Source organism: Acomys minous (genome assembly GCF_964271855.1).
Source record: "Acomys minous genome assembly, chromosome: 17".
Lineage (NCBI taxonomy): Eukaryota > Metazoa > Chordata > Mammalia > Rodentia > Muridae > Acomys > Acomys minous.
In genome coordinates, this window is record NC_140500.1 from 38,874,898 (window position 1) to 38,902,847 (window position 27,950).

The 27,950-nt window shown below is 36.6% G+C and overlaps 1 protein-coding gene and 1 pseudogene across 6 annotated transcripts in view; one reads left to right on the top strand and one right to left on the bottom strand.

The window, feature by feature from the left end:
- The window catches only part of LOC311588645 (contactin-4), a 980,815-nt gene that overhangs the window by 851,720 nt on the left and 101,145 nt on the right, over positions 1-27,950 (bottom strand). The gene's annotated exons all lie outside the window — the stretch shown is intronic.
- On the top strand, positions 17,480-18,682 carry LOC311588336 (glyceraldehyde-3-phosphate dehydrogenase-like; annotated as a pseudogene). Its single transcript has one exon. The product of its transcript is annotated as a glyceraldehyde-3-phosphate dehydrogenase-like (transcript).

Sequence of the window (27,950 nt, forward strand, 5' to 3'; positions counted from 1 at the left end):
GAGCTGTGGAACTCCATCCCATTCGGTACAGCAACAAATCACTTAAGGCTTAGGAAACATTGTGGACGAGAGCGCAGGAAAGATTGTATGAGATGGAGGATCAGGGAGTTTGCTATGTGACTGTGTCTACCGTAACATCAAAGGCTATACCCTTAAAGTCTGAACAATGACACCAATGATCATGCCATAGTAGACTGAGAAAAGTCCAGGAGGCTGGGAACAGGGGAGGTGACCCTACCCAGAGAAGAACACAATAATTGGTTATCCAGTACCTTATGGTCAGTCCTGAAAACATATATAAAATAACCTTATATGGACTCAATGGGTTATATTTAGAAAAACATGTGTATATAAACACATACACGCACACAATAACAGCTAAAGGAACAAGAGTCCATTAATTTTAAGGAAAGTCGGGAAGGGTAAATGAGAGGGTTTGGGGACAAGGAAGAGAAGGGGAAAAATGTTGTAATTAAATTATAATTTCAAGGATTGAAAAAAACAGTAAAAAAAAGGCACAGGAAAATATAAGAGCAAACTACAAATCATAGAGCTTCAAATTATACTCACAATTAAAGGAAAGAAACTAAAACCAAAATCTCTGCACCATTTAGCCCACGCAAGAAATGCCTATCACTTAATCTTCTACCAATTCTCATTTCACTCTTTCAACTACAACAAAGTTTTCATATAAAAAAAAATTGTCAGCATTTTTCAACTTCAGAACCTTCACGTACCATGACATTTTCTCTCAAAACATTCTGTGGCTCACTATTTATATTTCAGTTTCTGGACGATGTCTCCATTGACACGCTCAAAAAGTTATTATAGAATCATACATGACTGTAAAATGCTATTCACTTTAAAGAATTTATCAAACATTTTCTTCCGGCATGTGACTTAAGCCTAAGGCTGCTCTCCACTTTAATTTAAATAAATGTGAAACATGTCTGATATACAATAACTATTAATGAGTGCTATTCAAATACTTGGTTGAGTAAAACAATAATATAAGTATTTTTCCCTTTTAAGTTTCCTTTGTTCTCCAGAGTTTCACTAATGAACAAAGTGAACTATATCTACCTCCATTTACCTCTTCATTTCCCCCAGATACCACTGAAATTTCCCTATCACATCTTTTTCATTAATAACTCACTAACTTAAGTGGGTATAGCCTATATGTGTATGGTGTGTAATTAGTCATCCAGTGGAGCGTCATGATCCTACCATGGCCACATCCTCAAATAAGGGTGATCATCTTTACCCCAGTAACTACCAACTGTCAAAATATTAGTCTCAGTAAAGGACAGGCCTAGAGACCATCTACTCCATCTATGTGAGAATGTTGGCTGCCTTGAATTTGTGCAAGGCTTGTTCAGGCAAAAGCAGCTGCAGCAGCCATGCCATGTCTAGAGGAAATAATTTCACAGCTCTTCTCCTTATTCTCCAATCCTTACATTCTTTCTTCCCCCTCTTTCCTGAGTCTTGGTCAGGGTTTACAGTTGAACATTCAGCATCATATTCTCATCCCCAAGATCAGTTTTGCATCTGATCAGTTATTCATCTTCCCATTGGTTGCTGCCCACTGCATAATGAGCTTGTCTAACCAAGAGTGAGAGCAGCCCAGGTCTCTAGGTTTAAACATAAATATTTAGGTCATATAAAGATTTAACAAAATGACAATAGACGCTTCTATCCAGCATATTTTTTTCTATGTTCTACAAGTATTACAGCATAGCTTATGCTGCATTTGAGAAAAATATTTAAGTTGGCACCTTAACTCCTAAACAGTAAGTACAGGAACTAGAGGTGACATTTATAAAGTGTTAATTGCTTCTTGAAAATTCACACACAAAACTCTGATGCTCTATTCCCTCATATACAGTTGAACAATTATAACAAATACATGGGGAGAGACAGATTCCTAATGAAGAGTTTCAGGTTAAAATATACCTCCAGGTGCATGATTCCATTGGGATGCTAAATCAAAAACATCCTGAGCCATTAATATTATTATTTCAAATAACATATAAGAAAACAGTGGAGTAGAGGGTGTTAGGTAAGAGGATATATTGCTGTCAAGCATCACCACAGAACTGACCCTCCTATCTTCAACACACTTCCTGCAAAATCACAGCACATAGACAGTGGCCCAGACAATGTACACATAACAATCCTAATGCTCTGTCCATTGGCTAGATCTGGAGAGTGGGTATGACTTTCACACAAACTCTGGTGCCTCATATTTGACCATGTCCCCTGGAGGGGGAGACCTGGTGGCACTCAGAGGAAGGACAGCAGGTTACCAAGAAGAGACTTGATACCCTATGAGCATATACAGGGGGAGGTAATCCCCCTCAGGAACAGTCATAGGGGAGGGGAATAAGGGGAAACTGGGAGGGAGGGAAGAATGGGAGGATACAAGGGATGGGATAACCATTGAGATGTAACAAGAATAAATTAATAAAAATTAAAAAAAAAACAATCCTAATGCATAATGTTTGTGCTGCTATTGAACACTAGTTTTCTAACACTTAATTCATAGCACCTGACAGGCAGAAAGCAGTTCACATACCCATCACATCTCAATTACACCAATTTCAATGTCCATAGTCCACCTCTACAGAATCCAGATGGCTCACCACTGCATTTTGGACATTGTTTTGTGCCAGTAGCCTGCTTTTGTGAACCACTTCCTGTAGCTGAGCCTAGAATGAGAAGAGTGTTCTAGCCCTGACACTAATATAATGCTTGTGAGCGGCCACTGAGAACTTGGCGATGAGTGCATAATATGATATTACAGAAGTGAATCAGTACCAAACAAATGATAGAAATCAAATGAGGGCAACGACATGCATAGGTCTACATCTTGCTGGCCTTCAAAGGATAAACATTTAAAACTTAGAGATAACACTCTAACAAAAGCATGTATTCTATGGGTATGGAAACTGTTAATCGAAAAAAGTGTACTTTGTGCTTTTCCTATAGCATAGCAAAGTTTCACTTATTGACATGGTAAAAGATGATGCAATTAGGATCATGAAATAGCAAAAACAGACTGAATCATCCTCCAGGGGACATGGTGCCTGGCACTCAGAGGAAGGACAGCAGGTTACCAAGAAGAGACTTGATACCCTATGAGCATATACAGGGGGAGGAAGTCCCCCCCAGGAACAGTCAGAGGGGAAGGGAGTAAGGGGAAAATGGGAGGGAGGGAAGAATGGGAGGATACAAGGGATGGGATAACCATTGAGATGTAAAAGAATAAATTAAATAAATAAATAAATAAATAAATAAATAAATAAAAACACACTGAATCATTTGAAATTATATGAAAGCACTATTTGGTACTATTGGAAAATATAAAATAAAGGCATAGAAAGTGTACTTATTCAAAATGATGTCAGAATTATTTTAAATATTTATAATAAAACGTTAAGAAAGAGGCTAAACTCGTCTCATCCTGAGTAGGCATTTGGTGTTCTGTAGTTGTCATGCGTACAAGTTCATGTCTTTAGTAATAAGTTGCTTAAAAAGTTCTGAGGTTATAAAGTTAAGCAAATTCCTGCAAATCTTGATAAGCATACAGCCAGGTAATGTTGACATTATTAAATGTCAAATTTCTCAAAACTCTTAGGAGTCATCATTCAATTCAAACTATTCAAAGTGCAGACACTGCTAACAAAAGTCATTTCATTCAGAAATGTACAGTCATAAAGGTCTTTCCTGCCAATTTGTTGTTTTGTTAATACAGAGTGTGCTGTGGATATTAGATTTTATTAATACCATAAGTATGCCAAGATACATAAGAATACAATTGCCTTGCCCCCCAAATAACTATATCACTTTTTCCCCTAGAAAAGTAAACTCATGGTAACACTTTTCACAGAATATAATTAAATTACTTCAAACTGACAAACGTCAAACATCAGGTATCCAGTCTACATGTAGTGTAAATTTGAGTCACTTGTGAGTCAGCTACAACAAAACACAATTATATGTTCCTGAATGAGAGATGCAGACGCTTCTTATTAAAAACAGAAAACTGGATGGTGGTGGCACTGCCAGGACTTAGGAGGCAGAGGCAGGCAGATTTCTGATGTTGAGGTCAACCTGGTCTACAGGGTAAGTTCCAGGACACCCAGGGCTACACAGAGAAACCATGTCTTGAAATAAACAAACACACAAGCAAACCAAGAAGAAGACAGGGAAGGAGAAGAAAGAAAATAAATAAAGAAAGAAAGAGAAAAGTTGAAAAGAAAGTGAATTAAGATCCATGTGTAAGGAACAAACTAAGCAGTATGGAGTAACTGAGGTAGAAGAGGGTAAAAATCACTTATTAACCCAGGAAGTAAACAATACACCCTTTATAAATCTAATTGTACATGCTATATATGTATATATGTGTATATACATGTATGTATGTATGTATGTATGTAGTATGTATGTATGTATAGGTATATATATTTTTCTCTTCCCGGATTATTGTCTCTGGTTAGTAGGTAGATTGACAGTGCAGAATCTATCAACTGTAGCACCAGGACAAACAATCAGATTCCTAACAAAGCAAGGGCTTATCTGCAGTGTCTTGAAGGACGCTAAGGTTTTACCAATGTTTATTTACTTTTTTTCCAAAGGATAGGCACATGTTCATGCTTAGAGCATAGCTGAATACAATGCTCATGAGACCTGCTCATTCAGAGGAAGGGCCTTATTCCCCAGAGCCCCACATTTCAGATCTCTTGGTCCTGTCCTATGTGGGTTTCCAATTCAAAGGGAACATAAATTGGTGTCTTCACATCTTATACTAAACTGGTTGTCCATGTGCTTTTCTTGATTGCTTCTCAGTTAATATTTTCTGTACATTTGTATTACACTTGTTCTTAAAGATGTGCATGAGAAGTAAGGATTCATTAAGCTCAAATTAAGGAGCCCTGACTTATCTGTTAAACTACCTTGTTAATATTAAATAAGCCTTGTTTCTTTTGTCTTTTGACAAACAAAAAGTGTTACAGAGGTAGCTCTTTACATCTACAACAGGCAATAACTATGATTTATAGAATTTTTATATCGCAAGGGTGCCTTGTTAAAAGACTTGCTGAGGACAAAAAAAAAAAAAAAATCCACGGGCTAATACTGAGAAATGCTCTGAAAATGGGATACTGTATTTCTCAAGAAGTCTCTACCTGCTTGGCCTTATAAAAATGATCCTTAAGTAAGTGGCATTATGTCTAAATTGAGTACTGAATTGCAAATTCCATGTGCCTATTAGAGAAATACATCCTACATGATAATCAGTGCACATAGCCACAAGAAACAGTGCAGAATATATTGGAAGATTTCATCAACTGGATGCAAAGACTAATTGACACTTAGGTTTGTAGAAATCAAAAAGAGGAATTATGAAGTGTGTTTTATTTCAGAAAGACACTTATTGACTAAGTACTTGATATTCATGTGATTTTATAGAGCAAAGAGTTCAACGATGAATTCCAGTCTTGGAAGAGTTAAGAATATGCTATGTAAAAATAACGCCTGCCACGTCTTAGCATCCCTTTGCACTTTCTGTGAGAATATGTTTAATAACTGTCATATCTCCAGACAGTTCATCTGCTCCTTCTATAGTTAAAAATATAGTTGTGGCAGCCAAAGCTGCCAGCCATGCTTGGGTGGTTTGAATGCTCTTAGCAGGTGCTCCATTAACCAACTCTTTAGCATGCAGAAAATTTTCTATCAAAAGGGGGAAAAACCACTTCAGAAAAAAAGGAATAGGGCATTTCACAAAAGAAGGGGCAGACTGCCAGGGTGAAAAGCTTTCTACCTGTCTTCTTATAAGTTAGTTTTTCTTGTAACTTTACATCATTTCAGTTTGAACTTGCTGAGTCCAGAGTCAAGTCTTTATTGAGATTTCAAAGGTGTGAAGAGCCTCTAAGGGAATGGTTCAATTAAAATTATTGTGGAAGTGAAAAAAATTAAATAAATATTTTTGCAGCATTTGCTATCAAATTAGGAAAGATTTAGGCTAGTGTGTGAGTGTGTGTGTGAGTGTGTGAGTGAGCATTTGTGTGTGTGGATGAGTGTGATGCGTGCAGAGAGTTTTCCTCCACATTGTTCTGTCATATTCCCCTCAGGATTCCACACTTAGTCAGAGTTTCCCATAGTCAGGAACACTTGCTTAGGTTTCATGGGCTTCTGTGGATCTGAACTCAGGGCCTCACGCGTGAACAGCAGTCAGCAACCTTAAATACTGAGCCATCTCTCTGACCCAGATGCAAGGGTTTTGATTATGTAACAGATATTTCTTGTGATGGATTTCATATTACTAACTCCATTCATGTTTATTAAAGAACGTCAATTTTAAAGGTAAATAAATAGAAGCTAGAGAGATGTCTCAGTTATGAAGAGTATCTGTTTGTACAGACAACTCAAGTTAAATTCCCAGCACACCCATGTTGGCTCACAATCATCTCCAGTTTCAGGGGGTCCAGTGCTATCTTTGGACCCTAATCATACTAGACACACATGTGTTGTACAGCTTTGCCAGCAAAGTACCCATCTGGGTAAAATAAAATATATTAAGAACAATTAAGTAAACAAATAATTGCATTGTCTGTGAAATACCATAATCAGGGAACCTATAATGGGTTTTACTAGATAAGTGAGTGGGGTCATATTAAAAAGTAAATGTGGTAATGCATGTAAAGATAAAAAATGTAAATTATACTAACAATTTTATATATTAAATTATTAAGAAACTCATACATAGGTCCTAGATTTACATCATTTCTACTCCTCCCTCTCTTTCCACCAACTTGTTCCATTTTTCTCAACTCTTTATATAATACATGACTTCTTCTTTTACAAGTATTTTTACATATGAATTTACAGATAAATGATATTAAATGGTACCATGATCAAATCATTTTTAAATGCAACAAAATTTCCTACTAAAGGCCCATGAATGTTTAAAAAGGAAACTCATCATTCTACTAGAAATCTGTCTTCAGAACCTGAAATTCCAATGTTATTTCCTAAGACTTGCCAGGTTTTATGAACATTGTTTATGAATAATTATGTTAACCAAATAGGAATATTTTATATTGTATTAACAAATACCTAAAAACTAGGGAAAATTCCAAAACCTTTATCTGATCTAATCCTTAGATAATTTGCATAATTTTATCAAGACATAATTGATTGTACATAATCATGTATCAACCAATCATGCCCTGATACATATTTAATTATGAATCAACCAGTTACATTCAAAGTCAAAGCATGCTTAAAATATTTTCTTGGATTTTCTCCAACTCTTCTATATTTAATTTGTATTTTAATCATTTTCAACCATTCATTTTATAAGTATGACTAAAAGAAAAATTGAGAAGCAGCAGTGCATTCATTTGATTTTAATGTAAAATAATCAATTTGCCCTTCACGAGGCTTGGACCTTGCTAAGATGTACTTGTACAATCCTCTCCCCCCTCAGGAGTCTTCTAATTTTGTCCCAATCAATGGAGTCATGTTTATGTATTCCCTTGCACAGATATACTGCTTGCTCAGAGAGCTCTTGAGAATAGAAACTCTTCATCAGAAAATTGAATAGTAAACAGTAGGATGACTATGCTTTGGGTCCATAATCTAAAAAGACATTTCCAATTACACATCAAAGAGATCATCTCAATGGCAAAATGGCAGGAGTGGATCAGGAAGAGAGAGCAGGAGGACTGTATCCCCTGGCTTTCTTTGTACATCTTCCACTGCCTATGCATGACCTTGGTTGGATCACACTCTCTGGCCAGGAGAAGCTGTCCTGATTGTATTTAATTCTCCTGGTTATGGCATCCCTGGTACAAACACATATGACAGGGTTGAAACAGTCTCATATAAGACATTCTATATGTCTTTAGCTCCTCAAGGAGTGCCTCTGAGTGTGCTGATTGTTCAGGGGACCTAATCACTCTCTAGTTTAGAACTCACATGTGTGTGTAGTTTTGTTTGTTTGTTTATTTGTAAGTTGACTGCCTGGTTCTCAAGTATAAACTTTGTAGATACAAAAATCATGTGCCCATATAAAAAAGCTGATACCCTGATAGGTCCAGCTCTTTGTTCTGATATGTAAAATGATGTCTTAGTCGATTACTACTGATATTTTTCTATGTACTCATAGATTGGTACCTAGACTAATTTTCATCAGAGAGGCTTCAGCCAGAACCTGACGGAAATAGATGCAGAAACCTCCAGCCAAACATTATGTGGAACTTCAGGAATCATGCAGAAGAGAGGGGAGAAGGATTATGGGAAGCATATGTGGTGTCTAAGACACCACAAGAAACTCCACAGAGGCATTTATACTTATTATAACTTAACAGATGCCATTGGGAAAGCCTGAACCTTAATAATCAGTCTAAGCAGGAGCATATCTACCACCCATTGTACATATGGGCCCGTAGTGATTCACAGAGACTGAACCATTAACCAGGTAGCCTGCATGGGAATAACATAATCTCTCTGTACATATGTTACAGTTAAGTATTTTGGTTTTCTTGTGGGATGCATAAGAGTGGGCTCATGGGCTGGCCCTGACTCTGTTGCCTGCTTTTTAGGACCCTTGTCCTATGATTGGGTTGCCTTGTTCAGCTTTAGTAGGAGAAGAGGTGCCTAGTTTTACCACAACTTAGTATTCCATGGCTGGTTGATATCTATGGAAGGCCTGTCCTTTTCTGAGGGGAAATGGAGGAGGAGTGGACTGGAGTAGGGAAAGATTGGAGGTGGCAAGGAGGAGAGGAGGGAGGGGAACTGCGGTCATGATTTGATATAAATAACTTGAGTTTCTTGATGAGTAACTCAATCTCCTAACTTCTCCCAGTGGTAAAATTGCTGCTTATTCATTCAATAGCCGTAGTGTGGAAATTACATAAGATATGTATGTGTAAGATCCCATAAAAGTACATACACTATAACACTTAAGGATGCATTTATATTTAATTCTACCTTAAGAGATGCCACTGCAAATTCTGAACCTTAGCAATCAATCTAACTAGGGGAAGATCTACTACCCATGAACTGACAATCCCACTGTTCGTTATATCACATTATAGCCTACTACTCAACTGTAAGTCTTCACTTAGACTGCCCATTAAAACTCTTTGCACAAGTACATAAGAACATGAGTCTCTAAAAATGCTTAGCAGTGGAGTCTATAATAGCAATATTACAAAAACCTAATTAGAATTTCCTATTAATATTTATTCCTCAGGTTCTTAGGAAAACATTAAATGAAGTTTTAATTGTTGGACTATCAAAATTTCTAGCACATAACCCAGAGTAAACACTGGCACAAAGAATTACATTTATTATAACGGTTATTGCATACAAATGAAAGCTACTGTAACAAACAGCCTCTGCAATCAAAGCATTATAAGTATACGGTTTATGCCTGATTGTAAAATATTAGAGAATTTTAAATGTCCATGAGAATAAATGAACATTAAAGTTTTATCATGATGTTTTAGGCTCAGTCCTAAGAAATACCCATGCTGAAGTCTTAAGTTTTTTTTGTTTTTTTTTTTTTTTTACAAATTGAAATGTTTTTTTAATTGGCATCTCTCATTCAGTGTGTGTGTGTGTGTGTGTGTGTGTGTGTGTGTGTGTGTGTGTGAGATCTATATGAAATATGAGGAATATGCATATCAGTGTGGGTGCATATGTCTGAGTGCACAGAGAAGTCAGAAAAGGATACTGGGTACCTTGATTTATCCCTCATTCTCCATCATGTTCTCATGGTATAGGATTGCTCATTGAATGTAGAGCTATGCTTGTAACCTGGAAGCCAAAGAAATCCTCCTGTCTTTGGTGCTCTCCACAGTACTGGACATACCCAACATTACATCAGTGCTAGAGATCTGAATTCAAATCCTTGTGCTTGGATAGTTAGAATTCTTACCCACTAAGTCTTCCATTTCGTAACTTTTTAAAAAAGATTAAACAAAGATAATCATATCTAAGCTGTATAAAACAAGCCAACGGAAAAATAAAAGAGCTACCAAATCTATGATTATTGCAGAATATCATTAATTCCTCAAACTTTTCACACTAGATTTCAGAAAGTTCTTGAAGAAAGAGTCTTCTCATTCTCTACAGAGTTATAATAAAGAACCTATTAAATTAACCGCCTCTTGAGCTACTTTCAAATTTATTGTCAACACATCTCAAAGCACCAGACAAGGACAACACAGGTGGTAAATCTTAAACCCATACCCAGATCTAGCCAATGGACAGAACATTCTCCACAGTAGAGTGGAGAGTGGGATATGACTTTCTCACATACTCTAGTGCCTCACCTTTGACCATGTTCCCTGGAGGGGGAGACCTGGTGGCACTCAGAGGAAGGACAGCAGGTTACCAAGAAGAGACTTGATACCCTATGAACATATACAGGGGGAGGTAATCCCCCTCAGGAACAGTCATAGGGGAGGGGAATAAGGGGAAACTGGGAGGGAGGGAAGAATGGGAGGATACAAGGGATGGGATAACCATTGAGATGTAACAAGAATAAATTAATAAAGGAGAAAAAATGTTTTAAAAAAGAAATAATATATTAGGTGATCTAAGAATATAGCAAGGAAGGGTATTTAAGAAATAAACAATAAGGCTGGGGTACAGATCAGTACCAGAACACTTGCTCAGCATCCTAGCATGTATGTAATCCTGACCCCGGTTTAGTTCTCAGCATCATTTATCAGCACAGGTACAGAGCATATATAATTAGCATATAAACAGATAACTAACTAATTAGTATTCTTAAGCTTCTTCAAGAAACCATGTGCAATAGACTACTCTTTTCACTACCCATGGCTTTTGTCTACTTTTCTACAAAACAAAAGGTCAAAGTAAAGAAATTTAAGAAAAGTCTTAAGAAATCAATTGTGGATGGGATAACAATTATGTTATATGAATAAATTAATAAAATATATTTTAAAAAGAAATAAATTGTGTTGGTTTGCTACTATCTATAGCTACCCTGGGCATAAAGGCTCCAGATAAGTAAGAGAACTGTGCTTCTGATATTGACTGTCAAGTGGAGCACTGACCTCATGCACGTGGCTGCTATAAATTGATTTGTACCCAAAGCTCTGTATGTTAGAATGCCTAATATTGTTTTCTCAATCACATTCAACAACGGATAACAGAAGACATTAGCACTTTCAAGGAACTTACCATGGTATCGGTAAACACACACTAAATTAATATAGAGATCAGTTCTGAAACTTTTCTAACACAAATTACTTAGCAATCTGAACCTCATTTACTGATCTGTGAATTGAGATCACTAGACGCGTTCTGCAATAATTTGGAGAATTGGAAATGATACTAGCTTGTTTACGGCTGAGGCCTGTATCCTTTTCATGAAGGATCAGAAACCTTTCTGACCATGTAGTGTTTTAAAATGTAGCAGTGTGTTCTTCTGCCCTGTGGTTACACAAACAAACCACAACAACAAAAAATAGAACAAAGTGATGTGGCCATGTCTCAGTATAATTCTATGTATGGACATGGCACTATGAATTTTATATAATTTTTATGTGTCTTGAAATGTTGCCATTTACATTTTTCTTCCATTTAAAAACATAAAATTCCTTGACATAAGGGGCAATATTAAAAGAGTTGAAGAATCAAAGTTATCCAATGGGATAGAGGCTGTGCATTCATGACTAAATAAGAATAATCAAGATTTTTATAAATTAATAATTTAATTAATTGACCAATTTGTTTTGTTAATTCATTTCAACAAGCTTTAGAAGTTAAACATTATTTTTACTACTCTTTAGCCACAGTTAATAATTCAGGAGCTAAAAAAAATCAGAAAAAAAGAAAAACCTGCTCTTACTTTTTTAAATAAACGTTACTTGAAGAGCTGCAAGTATATTTTACTTCTAGTATTAAAAGTGTAACTATAATAGTTCAAAGCACGGCACAAACAAAGTTAGAGTGCTTGTTAAGCATATTGCTTATTGTCCTTGTTTAAATTAACTAGGGTTCGTGGAACAAACAAATGAATTCAGCACTATAGAATATAGAACAATTTTCAATAAATAGGTCCTCATTTACTGCTTAATTTCCTGTCACTGACATCAAAACATCTGCTAGGAAGAGGTGCGAACATCGTACTTCTCCACTTACATAATGTTAATTATAATGGAATTGCACTACAAATAGCATCTTAATCACGCTGGCCACTCTTCTCCGGATTCTCATTACTTACTCACAGGCTCTCAATCCATTAAGTCTGTGCCACAGTATTAAAATGGGTTGCAAGTACAGGCAGAGTTAAGATGAATCTCATTTGGTCCAAAGGTCAAGGCATAATAATTGAGTTGGGTAAGTAAAGCGAGGCAGAGAGGTTTCATCCTTTTATAGCCTATATGTTCAATGCTGGACGATGTGAAAAACAAACAAGTATGAATATTAAGTCTGCTGTGATGCAACTCTGCAAGTAGATGACACAGATACATAAAGCTGTACAGTTGGAATTCTTGTTGTCTCCACGGTAGCATCCCTGAAAGTTTGGGGCTATTACTTTGAAATTGATGTAAAATTTTCTATAATGAATAGAGTTCTAATGAAAAGTGAAAATAGAAGACAGTGAAATAAATAAGACATAACAATGTGCAGATCCATAGATAGGTCTCTGTCTTTTGCTATTGTTCCATATCATATCCCCCCAGAGTAACTAAATACAATTAGCATCAAGATGGATGCATATATCTACAAACATACAAGTTCACAGGATACAAGGTGACCCAAAAAATGAATTAAAAACACATTATATAAATCCAAGCTGGCTGTTTTTGTGAGCTTATACATTTTTATATGTCTGTGTAGCTTTGGATACTATTTTATCTCCCTTAATGTCTTCCTCTGAATATGCAAAGAGTCACCAAAGGTACAGAAGAGAAAGCAAGAAAATATGAAGTGGTGATTACTAACATATAACCTTGTCTGGCACATAGTGATAAATATTTGTTAACAAAACACTGGATAAAATAATTATCTTTTTCATATAGAGTGAATAGCTATTTCAGATATTAGTGAGGAAAAACTGTTAAGAATTTGGTTGGCTGCTTACCCATGATAAATATTTTGATATGAGGAACATAGGGTGGCTTTCCTTAACTATCACTACAGATGGACTTGGTTAATGAATGAAAATGGCAGAGCAATAGGCAATTTGTTTCTGAAGTCATTTTTAATTAATACATATTAACTAGCACTGTAAAAGACTTGACCTTCACCTTCTTTAGATAACCCTGAAAATACTCAAAAGAATTAGTTTCTTCTTCATATGTACATTGGTTGCTTTAAAGCCAGCGATTTCTTCTCTTCTCTAGGTCTCAATTACAAAATCAAAGGTGTCCATGAATAAATGTGATAAATTTATTCTGAGCCCTATGTAATAACATATTATATGCTAAGTATCACATGAGACATCAAGCATGAGAAACAACTATCCCAGGCTGGAGATATCATTATTTATTCATATATGTGTGTGTGTGTGTGTTTGTATGTACACACACACACACACACACACACACACACACATATATATGTATGCATATACAGATAAATGAATTACATATATTTTATAATATATATGAAATACATAAATACAAACACAAGCTCACAGAATATAAAGCTTCCTAGAAAAGTAATTAAAAACACATTCTATCGATTTATGCTGTCTGGTATCAAGAGCTTATCCACTTACATGTCTGCTTGACTTTGGATAACTCAAGTATCATTATTTCTCCTAATGTCTTCATTGACACAGACACATGAAGTATCATCAAATTTATCAAAGAGAATAATAATATGAATACAGGTGCATATGCCAAGCACTTGAGGACTGGAAGCAGGACGACTGAGAGCCAAGGAACCCTTGGGGTGACAGTAAGTATATAGAGAGCTTGGGCTACTACATTATACCCTCTCTCAAACAACCAAATTAAATATGTTAAAAAAATACAAGGAAATACAAGAAAAAAACCAATGTTCTCGAGAATACTTATATTTCTTCAGCAACATTATTTTCCTTTGAGTCTATGGTTGTAGGCACTATAAACTATATTATGGAAAGCTTGTTGCAAAAAAAGCCAGATGCCCTGTGTCAAAAACAAAAGTATATTATTTAGCAAAGACAAAGCCCAGATTTGCACACAGAGGATGCAAGGGAAACATTGCAAGGGAAACACTAACCATGTTACCAAAGACTATATTAACCTCAGAGAGTATGATTTCCCATGGCATAGGGAATTAGCAGTTGTTAGGTTAATTCACATTCCTTTAATTAACTATATAATTAATTAACTAATATGTATGTAGTGTTGGGATTTGAGCACAGTGCTGTGGATTTGAGGTTTTCAATGTCTTTCCGAAGTTAGAGAAGGAAACATGATGCGGACCAACATGATGAGAGTAACTTGGGTTTTGTTTGGTTTAAAGAAAGATGAAAGAATGAAAATTTGATTCACAAATTCTGTGCCCTTCAGCATTCTCTGAAGAGAGAATATTTATTTATTTATTTATTTTTATTTATTTTTATTTATTTATTTTTATTTTTTTCCTTTTTCCTTTTTTTTGAGAGGATATTTATTAAGGTCATCAATAATTCAACTTATTTACCTTTTTTACCAGAGAAATTCACTATCAATTTTAATTTATGACACATAGACTGATAGATCAACATTAATTTATATTTTTGTGTACAGGCATTTATACAAGTATACAAATAAGAACTTTTGTGAGAATTCTTTTATGCAATTTAAAATTCACCCTTTTGAAGTACATAATTCAATAGATTATCCTATTATCCAAGAACAGCTCAATTCATGGAAAATGTACATAGCCACTTCCCATCCCCCATTCACCCCAGCACTTGAGAACTAGTAATCAACTTTCAGTCTCTATGAATTTGCTTTGTCAGGCCATTCATTGTACATGTGCTGTTCTTTCTTGTTGTTGGGGTTTTGTATTAGATATTGAGCATAATGTATTGCTCACAAGCAAGTACTTTATTACAGCCCTGTATTTCTTGTTAGTTTTTTATTTATTAGACAAAATCTCACTAAGTTTTCTAGGCAGTATTTGACCTTAAAATACTCCTGCCTTTCCTTGAGTATGGAGGCCTGGCTCATGCATGGCCTTTAGTGACAACTCTAACTTATGGAAAGGTTTTCAAGTTTCATTCATGATGTAGCACATACAACTGCTAAGCACTGTTTTTGCTAAATAGCATGACTATAGAGAGATGTAAATATTTGTTTTTTTTTAATTTTTACTAACTTATCAATTGATGGACATTTTTTTTTCTACCTGTGCTTTGTTTTATATTTGTTTGTGGGAGATCAGGGTTTTACTGTGCCATGTAGGTTGGTACCAAACTCACAAACCTTGTCTTAGTCTCCTGAGTGGTAGGGTTACAGTCACGTGTCATCATGCCTGGTTGTTCTTACTTTTAAGTATTGAAACAATAAGGTTTAAATACTGAGGTATACCCATGCTGTGGGTTTATGCATTCCTATCATGGGTACATAGCTAGAAACACAATTGCTGTAATTTGCTAGTTTTCTTTTTAGCTTTTTGAGTAACTTAAAAAGTTTACAAGTTTGTCTTCTACATCATTCCGGAATCTTCCCAGCAATGAGACTCATCACATCCTATCTGGCACTTTCTATACATTTTGGGTTTTTGGTCTGTTTGTTTGATCTGTCCTATGAGATGTGACAAGACACCTCACTATCACCTATCGAGACACAGGCCCTTGTCCCTAGCAACGATGCTAGTTACAGGTTCACTCTTGAGGAACACGCTTTAAATCCAACCAAAGTGTGATTGGTTACTATCACAGTGTTGTGCCCCTACTATACAAGTAGGAATATCTTGTTAGGCCACTTTATTATACCTTGTAAATTTCTCAACTGGCTAAGAGTGATGGTTACTTTTCCTCTGCAATAGCATGTATAATACTCTCTAACACTGTGAATGCTAACCAGGAAACATAAAGCGTCCAGGTCAGCACTAGCCTTGTTTTCTCATGTGAATGGTGTCTTCAGCAGCACTTATCTTACCATCAGGTTCTAGAGAATAACCAATACACACAGTAGCCACAGCTTATAGGTCAACAACTCCTATGAGGATAATTCATTTCTGGAATAGTGGTTTCATTTTTGCTTTGCCATGTCTAGTAGAATCTCTGTCTCCACCTCCACCCATCTTACCCCAACTCCAGTTATAGAGTAACTCCTAACCCATTTTATATATATATATAAATAAAATGTGTATACTTCCCATCCCCCACTATATTTAGTCCCTCCTGTTACATTATTCCCTTCTCGCCTTTATACTACTGAACTTTATCTCTCTACTTTGAAATTCCCCCAAACAATGGTGCTTTACTAGCTTGTTAACTTTTTAACTTCTTTTTATATTAGACTATCTTCAGAATCCTGTGCTATTATTATGGGTGTGATATTTAAAAAAAAAACAACTCTGCCAAGACAGGGCAACCAAGGCCTCCATAGTTCCTGCCTCACAAATATGTCTGTCAGATATACTGGGCCAAAAGGCTAAAGATGATGCTCCAACATTATAGAGAGTTGTGTATGGCTATTCAAGTAACAAACTGTCTCTGTCATCTTTTCATTTGGAAAGCTACTAACCTTCACTCCCTGTATACTCAAGTAATCAAGTTTATCCTTCTCAAGACTCTAATGGAGTTGAAGACCAGATAGTTTATTTTACAATGAAGCTTAGTTGTTTAGGAGTTAAGATATTTTTAGGCCTAGAGGGATGTTTTAAGTTGATAATGACAAGATGTGATGGAGATTGATTTACATTTAGAATTTTAGATGAACCAAGATAGGAAAGATGTTTTCTTCAAGGCTGTCAAATACAAATAGCCAAAACACTAAGAATGTAACATTTATGTAATTCCTGATTGTGCCATGGTTCTTCTTGCTATAGGTAATTATATATATATATATATATATATATATATATATATATATATATATATACACATATATATATGGATATGTAAAAAATAATAATAAAAGAAAAATGTAGAAGTCCTATCCTTCTCTTTTTACAAATGATCAAATGATCAAGTAGTGGGCTAATTGATTTGTTGCCTAATAGCACAGCTGTAAAGTAAAACAGGCCTGAAGGTCTCCAGAGCTAATAACTTCAATGGAGTAATATTTATGTCACCCAGTGTCTTTCTACTTTCTCCAAAAAATATAGACACATACAAGTAATTGATAGTAAATTCAGATGGATTAATATCTTATATAAGAAAACTTATTTGATATTCTGGAAATATAACATTGATAAAGTACATGCCCTGAGATTTGCAGAATATTTTTAAATGTTTAGGGACTCTCTGCTCCCCCCTGTTCCAGAGACAGCCTGTTCCGTGCAGTGCCAGCCTTGTATCTTGACATGATGGTGAAGGTCGGAGTAAACGGATTTGGCCGTATTGGACACCTGGTTACTAGGGCTTGCTTCATGTCTGGCAAAGTGGAGATTGTTGCCATCAATGACCTCTTCATTGACCTCCACTACATGGTCTACATGTTCCAGTATGATTCTACCCATGGTAAGTTCTGTGGGTCAAGGCTGAGAACAGGAAGCTTGTCATCAACCGGAAGTCCATCACCATCTTCCAGGAGCGATATCCCTGCTAACATCAAATGGGCTGATGTTGGTGCTGAGTATGTTGTGGAGTCTACTGGTGTCTTCAGCACCATGGAGAAGGCCGGGGCCCACTTGAAGGGTGGCGCCAGAAGGGTCATCATCTCCACCTCTTCTGCCAGTGCCCCCATGTTTGTGATGGGTGTGAACCAGGAGAAGTATGACAACTCACTCAAAATTGTCAGCAATGCTTCCTGCACCACCAACTGCTTAGCACCCCTGGCCAAGGTCATCCATGACAACTTTGGCATCGTGGAAGGACTCATGACCATGGTCCATGCCATCACTGCCACCCAGAAGACTGTGGATGGCCTGTCTAGAAAGCTGTGGCATGATGGCCATGGGGCTGCCCAGAACATCATCCCTGCATCCACTGGTGCTGCTAAGGCTGTGGGCAAGGTCATCCCAGAGCTGAACGGGAATCTCACTGGCATGGCCTTCCGTGTTCCCATGCCCAACGTGTCTGTCGTAGATCTGACATGCCAACTAGAGAAACCTGCTGAGTATGACAATATCATAAAGGTGGTAAAACAAGCATCTGAGGGCCCACTGAAAGGCATCCTGGGCTACACCAAACCCTGGTTGTCTCCTGCGACTTCAAGAGCGACTCCCATTCTTCCACCTTTGATGCTGGCACTGGCATTGCCCTCAATGACAACTTTGTAAGGCTCGTTTCCTGGTATAACAATAAATTTGGCTAGAGCAACAGGGTGGTGGACCTCATGGCCTACATGGATTCCAAGGAGTAAGAAGCCCTGGACTCCCTCATCCCAGCAAGGACATGAGAACAAGAGAGAGGCCCTCGGCTGCTGAGGAGTCCCTGTTCCAACCCTTCCCCTGACACTGAGCATCACCCCTAACAGTTTCCATCCTAGACCCCAGAATAATGAGAGGGGCCTAGGGAGCCCTACTCTCTTGAATACCATCAATAAAGTTCACTGCACCTAAAAAAAATGATGTTTAGGAAATTTCTTAGCAGAAACATTTTTAAGAGCCTCAACTACATAGAAAACAATATAACAAGTTTTCATAGTATGTGTGTTAGAATAAAGAATTTAACTACCAATATTAAAATCGACAAGAAAGGAAAAAATAGGCAGTAAACCTCGAACCCCTACCCGGACTAGCCGATGGACATTCTCCACTGTTAAGTGGAGAAGGAGATCTAACTTTCACACAAACTCTGGTGTCCCATATTTGAACATGTCCCTTGGATGGAGAGGCCTGGTGGCACTCAGAGGAAAGATAATAGGTCACCAAGGAGAGACTTGATACCCTATGAACATATACAGGGGGAGGAGGTCCCCCTCAGACACAGACATAGGGGAGGGGAGGGGAGTAGGGGGAAGTGGGAGGAAGGGAGGAATGGGAGGATACATGGGATGGGCTAACAACTGAAATGTAATATGAATAAATTAATTAAAAAAAAGAAAGTCTTTCCCATCAATATAAAAAAAGAAAAGAAAAGAGAATAGGATGGTTGGAGCTTGATCATGAAATTTAGGTATGTTATATTGGAAGTAAAAGAGCACTGAAAAAGATGAAGATACTGGAGTACCAGATAGAGGAAATATTATGAGCAACAGTATGAAAAATGTATAGCTATCCTGTCTAACAGTAGGTAGTGACATGACGACCAAGTCATCTGGACTTGGATTCTGGGCATGTAGAAACAGCATTGTACTGGTGATGAAAGTAAGGCGGAAGGAGACCTACAACAAATTAAAGAAGAAGCTCACCATAGTACAATAAACAGACACACAGCAGGCATGAATTTATAAAAACAAATTCCATTAATTTTATCATCTATGAAAATTTTAAACTTTTAACTGGGAATATTTGGTGGCTTAAAATCAAACAGTTAGCAACAATAAAATAATGGTTAATAAGGCTAGGGTATGAAGACTGATTATAGATAAATAAAAAAGCGTTATGAATGACCTTGCTATAATCAAAACCAACACAAAATAATCAGTTCATTATCTTTTATGGTTGATATGGACCTAGCTTGACTCTTGACTCTTTGAAGAGTGTTAGGTTTGGTAAACAAGGAGGGTAATATCAAAGATGAGAAGCTATATAGCCTACACTTGAGTGGATAACTGAACATCTTTAAGGAATAAAACAGAAAAACAAACAATGGCTTAGAGGACACAACATAATTCAAATAGTAGACGGGGGAAGCCAAGTCAAATGATCTTGCTATAATATCCACAGGCTTACACACAGGAAAAAAATGTTTAAAGTTTAAGGTTCGACTCTTGCAGAATTTCAGATCGTTTCTAGAAATGCCCTATACCACTGGAACCCACAACTCAAAGGCTATCTTAGGCTATCTTATACTTAGGCATATTTCTGGAAGCCTAGTAAAAGTGTTAAGTTTGAGATACATACAGATCTGATGAGTTACAATATATGCATCAGCTCTCTACCCTGAAGACTCCAGCCAGATATATGAAAGTTAGAAACAAGCCAACTTGCCATCCCCATGCATGTGTGCATGGAGGTAAGATGAGATCTGAAAATAACTGAGAATTATTAGGTCAGTGGAATCCTAGGTCCCTTCATAGTACTAGAGAGGAGTTAGGTCTTAATTTACTATGTCTTAAATACTTCACACTTTCAACTCTAGCATTCTCTTTAGCAGATGCTCCTCTTATCTTACGTGTCATAGGCCAGCTTCCTACAGTCCATAAATACAGAAAGTCGGATGACTCATTTTGGTCTTAAATGATAAGGAAAACATGAGTCGCTACAGGACAACATGACACGCAGTTCCTATCATGATAAGAAATGGAGGTGTCTCATTCATGAAAGAAGCACTTGGGTACAGAGGTCAGCATACTGGAACCAATCAGTTTTGGTTGCATACAAACATTTATTCTTTCTTTATATTAGAAAAAAACACCAGCTTAAAACTGTGTGTCCAAATAAAACAGAAATAAAACCTTTAGACACAATGCTATCCTTCCATGCAAGTGCATATTTAAGATGATAGGTTTATAAAATTCTACACGTTTTAACATTACCATATGCTACAAAAATTACAGATGTATTTAGTTAGAATTTCATAACAAAATTTAAAATGTATTGCATGATTTAAGAGGTAGCTTTATAAACTTTTAATATCTGTAACTAGACTTATTATAGAACTACAATGTTCATTTTTGTATCTTCTGTATTTATCCTCTCTTTATCTTCCATGAATTTCTTACCAAATCCTCCCAGCTGTTTTTATATATACCAAATGTACTTTCTTCCCTCTGTGAGAGACTCTTCCTTATCTTCACATGCCTGATATTCTCATCCTGTGAAATGCAGCTAAACTACCTTCTTATCAGAAATCTTCCTTTTCCAATTTTTCAATGATAAAGTTATTTATCTGTCTCTTATTGATAGACACTTTGACCTCCATAAGTGGTAGTAGACAATTAATTATTAAAGTAATGTGCACTTTAATGCATTAAACACATACATTATGTATACATACACATATATAATATACACATATATTATATACGTATACATGTATACATACTTTTGTATGTATATATATGTGTGTGTGTGTGTGTGTGTTTTATACGGGTGCTAAAAGTTAATATTGCTTTCAAGATAATCTATTTTTATTTGTTCATTTATTTATTTAATGTTTCTAAGATGTGTTAATTCTGAGATCAATGAAGACAATATTTTAATCAATTCTTTGCTTTTATAATGCCGTCCTTAGGCCTCAGATTTTGTAATATGTTTGAAATATTTGGACCAAAAGTAGTTATTTGCCTCTTGGACATCAGAATGTAAGATAGTCACAACTATATAGATGTTTACATCAGGGAAGATATTGAAATATCCAATACTTCTGGAAATTATTCTAACTTCTAAAGCTTACTCAAGACAGCAAAGACATTTTCAAGTGATGAAAAATTATAGGAGAGTGGATCAAACAGCTGGAAATTACTTCTGGAAGTGACAGTGATAAATCTTTCCCTTAACTGGCATCAATGGCAGTATGAACAGTGGAAGATTAAATTGTTCTAGGAGTACTCCAATCCTCAAGGTCAGAAAGGTGACAAGAGAGAAAGATCTAGGTCAGTAAATGCACAGCCTCTATGTGTGATAACAAATGAAGAGCAATCTTCTCAGAACACAGACACTCCAAAAGAGGCAAGAGAGGGAGATGGTGTGTCAGGATGAAGACTTGAGCTTGTAGGAATTCTGGTTGCATCAATCAGTGTCCTGGGAAACTAACACAGAAACTGATTTTCAAAGCTTGTGAGATAAACTTCAAGAAGTTGGCTGAAGTCTCATCCTATAGTTACTGTAGTGCCCTCAAGAAAGGCTCTCTGACAGAACAGATCTGTTCAGAGCATGGGGCCAAGAACATGTAATATAAAAGTAAAGTCTACTTATTTGAAATAAGTGGCAAATTCGGGGGGATGGCAGCAGGCATAACATGTCCACAAGCTGATGGAGAGACAGTTGAGGCTTCTTTTACTACTGTAAAATGACAAGAACTGAGAGAGGATGTGCCTCAGAAAAGATGCCAAAACAGTCTGAAGGCTGTTTCAGTAACATGAGGAAGAATGGAGGGGTGGGAACCAGAATGACCGTAAGAGCACGGAAACATGTTAAACAACATAAATTAGAAAAATGTGTACTGTGCACATACACATAACCCAAAAGCCATTGAGCCAACATGTATGAAAAAAAATAAGCACAAGAGAAACATTTGTTTCAGAAGCATGCATACCAGAACATTCACTGTCACCTATGTTCATGAATAAAGCTTAAATGGCAAATGATATGATAATATATACTGTTTATAATAAATGCATATGATTATATCAAATAAAGGGAGAATTTTAAAAAGCAATTAATATGGATTTTCTCATGAATGTTAATAACCATTACTAAATATTAGTAATACTACATGTGTGTGTTGTGAGGGGTGATTTGCAAGAAAGGCATAAATAAGCAAATAGGAAGGTATCAGTTATTTTGAGAAATCTTATATCTCTAAGAATGGGTAGGATAGGTGCATAGGATGGGTATTGAGACTACAGTGAGAAGACTTTCTTCCTTTTTATTTCTCCTCCTTCTCCTCTTCCTTCTCCTTCTCCTCATTATTATTCTTAGTACTGTTGTTTTAAAAATGCAGAGGCTAGAGAGATAGCTCAGTAGTTAAGACAGCACTTGCTGTTCTTCCAGAGGATGCTAGTGTGGTTCCAGACCCTCACATCAATAAGCTTCAAGTATCTGACATCCTCTTATGGCCTTAGTGAGAACCTGCTTATTTACAGGGCATCCATTCACACAGACATAAAGACCCATGCACATGAATAAAAATAATAAATAGAAATCTTAAAACATTTAACTGAAGTGTGTCTGTAATTAAGTAGACTACTGTCAGCATAACAAGGCCAGTAACTTGTTTCAAAGGAGATGAACATCTTTTATCTTTTATATATTACAAATATTTCTTTCTTTCTTTCTTTCTTTCTTTCTTTCTTTCTTTCTTTCTTTCTTTTCATTACACGGGTTTTAATTTTACCCCCTTTTAAACCATAGTGTCTTTATCCACATCGTTCTCATAAGCCTTCTATGAGAGCTTGAATATCAAGGCTAAGCTGTCCAGAATCTACACCACTGTCAGACAATTGCCTGTAAAACACCTCTTAAATATTTCAAAATGTAGTATCTCTTTTTAAAATTCAATCACAGAAGAACTGTGTTTTCCCCATAACTTCCCTTTTCAATTGGCCATAGATCTTTGGAAATGCTAGTAATGGAGAAAATTATATAGAAATTCTCAGTACTAGAGTAGACTCTCTGAGATTTGTTTTTATCTAGTGAGAATTAGGTAAGGCCCTCCTCACCAACACGATGTCTTACCAGAGACATCTGTGGTTTTTATCATTATGATTGATAGCAAGTGACTTTTCTTTCCATGTATTCTCTGCTTTTGCCTCCTGACTTCACACTTTTTTTTTTTTTTTTGGTATTTTTGTCAAATCTCATTTTAGGAAGATTTATAGTGTGATGTGAGTGCAATGTCAAAATTCAGTTGTGCATAATTTCTCCTTCCATCTGAGAAATGTTTTGTTATCATTACTAATTTTTGAGAGCCAAAAGAATGAGGGATAACATATAGAAATTATTCCGTACAAGAAAATAAATGACCCATTTATAAACATCAAACATCAAGCCGTGAGATTTGCATCAGTGTCTGAACACACATCAGTGTCTGACTACAAAAAAGACACGTTTAAGCCTGGTCACTGCAGCCTACTCTTCAGCTGTCCACACTGAGAACACAGACACCAAGCTTGCCTGAAGTGCTGGAGTGCTGCACTGGAGAAATATGCAGACTTCAGTGTTCTTATGTCTATTCCCTTCAGCTGCATTGACCCCTATCTTGAGCATGGAAATCACTCAAGTGGCTGATGCATTTAAACCACATTATCTACCTTATGTCTTGGAGAAAACTTTGAGCAAATATACTTTAAAAAAAAAATCAATCCTGCCTGGCAGTCAATGGAGACCAGCTAAGCAAAGCCCTGGTGGAAAGAGTACAGGATTTATAACTATGAAATTAGAGTGAAACAAACTTAATGCTCTACTAGATGACATGGGATAATGAATCACAGCATATTAAAAAAGAACTGCCAGCTTTTTCTATTCTTGTTTTTAATATGATCAGGATTAAAGCAGAATAGTGAACCCTCTGCCAAAGAAACTATATTTTGTACCTTTCCATTGCTCTCTTGCTATCCTCAGTTCTACTTCTGTTATCCTGGCTGTGCATAATATAAGAAATTACCAACAAAACACACACCCTCGATAGAATCATTTTGTCACAGTGTTAACTCATGTTTTAAGGGAAGTCACTTCCCAGGGGATCTCACTTCGCCACTATACTCTTTAATTGAACAAAATCAAAACTTGCTTTACAGGGTCAAAGCTGACATTTGGTGACTGGCAATTGGGAAAGCTGAGGGGAGCCTGGAGAGCATTTGATGTGCTGGCAACAGAACCCCTTATGGTGCGCTCTGCATCAGCTAAATCTGAGACCTTGGCAACTTGAGGCTGGGTTTTAATGCTGATTGCTACTTCTCATTGTAACTACACTGCTGAAGGTACAGGTATAGATCACCTGCCAATTTTTTTTTTAAATTCACTAGAACACAACACACATCTGTTCTGTACTGTAATTAATGAATTGTAACTAGAGTTTAGCATTGGGATGTGACTAACCCACGGTGGAATTATGAGGACCTAACTCAGAAAGAATAAAAGATTTGAGGTCCTGGGATATGTTGCAAGAGTCTTGGGAGGAAGGGGATTTCTGTGCTGCAACCTTCACTGCCGGTTAGAAACCCTGTACACAGATGCCAGGCATTCTGATATCACTGTCTGAGTTATAGATACCAAACGTGTCTTCTCAGTTCTTTTAGTAAAAAATCCAATCCCTAAAAAAAAATATTATTTCAGGGTAAAAGAGTACTCACATTCATTATTTACAGAACACTGGCACAAATGTGTATTGATTCCTAGGTTTTATAATGAAATTTACTTGGCGTGGTTTTCTTCACAAATGAAATGAACATTGACCTGTCTGATTGTCTATTGACAAGAAAATCATCCTTAGATACAGGAGCCTTTGAAGATACTGTCAAAGAAAGTTAGACATGATGAGTAGGCTATTTTATAAGTTGACAATATTGGCTCTGACCCTAACTTTGATCTTTTTCTACTGTTTGGAAAACAGGAAGTGAGGGGAAGATACTCTGCTCTTGGTCTACCTCAGAATTGTTGATTCAATAAAACTATTGGTTAAAAATATAGTAGATGAAGACATCTGGAAGGAAAAGATTATATCATAAAAAGGACACTCTGTCAGTAAAGCTAAGTGCCTACAAAGAAACAGAACTTGAAAACACCCTTGAGTCTCTATTGCATTCCTACCCTGTTTTATATGCAGAAGACTCAAAGACATTCAATAGCTCTTTCCTTCTTTCTATTTCTCTCTGATTTAAATTTATTTTTAAAATGATTCAATTTACATCCCTATCAAAGACCCCTCCCTCATTTCCTCCAGGTCCCACTGCCCCCACCCATTCACCAATTCTCAGAGACAGAGGGAGCCATTCTTTCCTGCCCCAGCTTACCAAGTCCCATCAGGACTACCTGCATCCTCTTCCTCTGCGCCATAGTAAGCCACCTGTCAGGGGGACGTGATCAAAGTACAGGCAACAGAGTCCATGGCAGGGACAGCCCCTGATTCTCTTAATAGGGTACTCATAACAGAGACTGAGATACCTATTGGCTACATCTGAATGGAGGAACTACGTCCTCTCCATGCATGGTCCATATGGTCCATGTTTGGTGCATCAGTTTCCACCACTAACCTCCCCACCCCTTATCTGTTGGCTCTATTTGTCTTCTTGTGGAACTCCTGTCCTGTTTGAGTCCTTCTATTTGCTTTTCTATTACTCATTATGAGATGCTCAACTTCCTGAACTGCTGAATATTTGAAGTTTTTGTTATTTCCACAGGATTCATCATGTTATCCACCCCTTGCTGAGGTTTATAAGTAAATAAGTTCTCTGTAAGAAGTGGGAAGGATCCTTAGTTTCTAAGAATACCATCCATGTCTCCTTGCTGGGACACATTCTTGTGTCCTCATGCCTTTTCATACTCAGTTTCATGTAATCTTCCCTGAGCTTCCAAACAGATGGAGAGTGATAAACATGTTCCACTGAGAGTTAAGAACTAAGTCTCTTATTTTCAGCCTTACAAATTATATGTCTCTGTTTTGATGACCACCCGCTGTAGAAAGATTGGGTCTCTGACTCAAGGCTGAGTATAGCCCAGGTCTGTTAATATAAACATAAATATATAGAAATGAGAGCCTGTGTTTTCTTCCCCTCTCAGCACTAGGACCCTGGAGAGGTGAGGAGTACTGGAGGAAGGTGATAAGAACATATTCTATGACAAATTTGTTTCCAATAAAAATTCAAATTATAAAAGGAATAAAATATAGAAAATTTCATTGGTTTTAAAGAATACATGCACCAGAGTTCATGTGAAAGTCAGAACCCACTCTCCACGAACTCTGGTGCCCCATATTTGACCATGTCCCCTGGATGGGGAGACCTGGTGGCACTCAGAGGAAGGATAGCAGGCTACCAAGAAGAGACTTGATACCCTATGAGCATATACTGGGGGAGGAGGTCACCCTCAGTCACAGTCATAGGGGATGGGTGTAAGAGGAAAATGGGAAGGAGGGAGGAATGGAGGATACAAAGAATGGAATAACAATTGAGTTGTAATAAGAATAAATTAATAAAATATATTTAAAAAATAATACATGCTGCTCTTCTATAGGCCTGTTTCAAATGAGCACTCATATTAGGTATTTCACAACCACCTGTAACTCCAGTTCAAGGAGATTCAATGCCCTCTTCTGGCCTCTTCAGATACATACACACATATACAAATAAAAAGAAATTTAAAAAACTAAACAAAGCAGTACATAAATATTTAGAAGGTAATGGTGTTCCCTTGCGTCTGCACATATGGGCAACACTAACTGGACAGTGTAGACTATTTTTTAAAGGAAAGAAAGAAAGAAAAAAGATGAGGAGTAGAAGGGGAGGAAAACATGAAGTTGGAAAGGAGCATTTGGAAGAAACTATAGAAGTCAAGGGGAAGAAAGGAAGTCATTATGTTATTAAACTGTTTACACATATAGAGCTTGTAAAGAAAAAATATTTTTGTATTTCTCAGTTGTGCCATACTTGGAAGGGAAGGAAAAGGTTACAAAGCAATTTTTTCTTCTCAATATGAAATTATTAGTTTATCGATTAGAAGTCCATTTCCATTGTAAAAGAAATACAGTAATTTTATGTTCTTTAACCAATTAGAGAGGTAGAGACATATAAAAGTGAAAGACACCATGAAGAATCCATGAACGAATGGACTGGTTGTAAAATAAATAGTTTAGCTATTTGGTGAATCAAAAGCAAACCTTGCTTTGCTGTAAAGTTGCATAAGATTTTATTAGATTTGTATAACATCATCAAAGGATTAATTCTTGGTAAAGATTAGAAGGCAGGAGAATTTGTGCAATAATTAAAATGATCTGCACTTTTTTTTGCAGAGTAATGAGTATGTCAAGAAACAAATTTTTTGAAGAA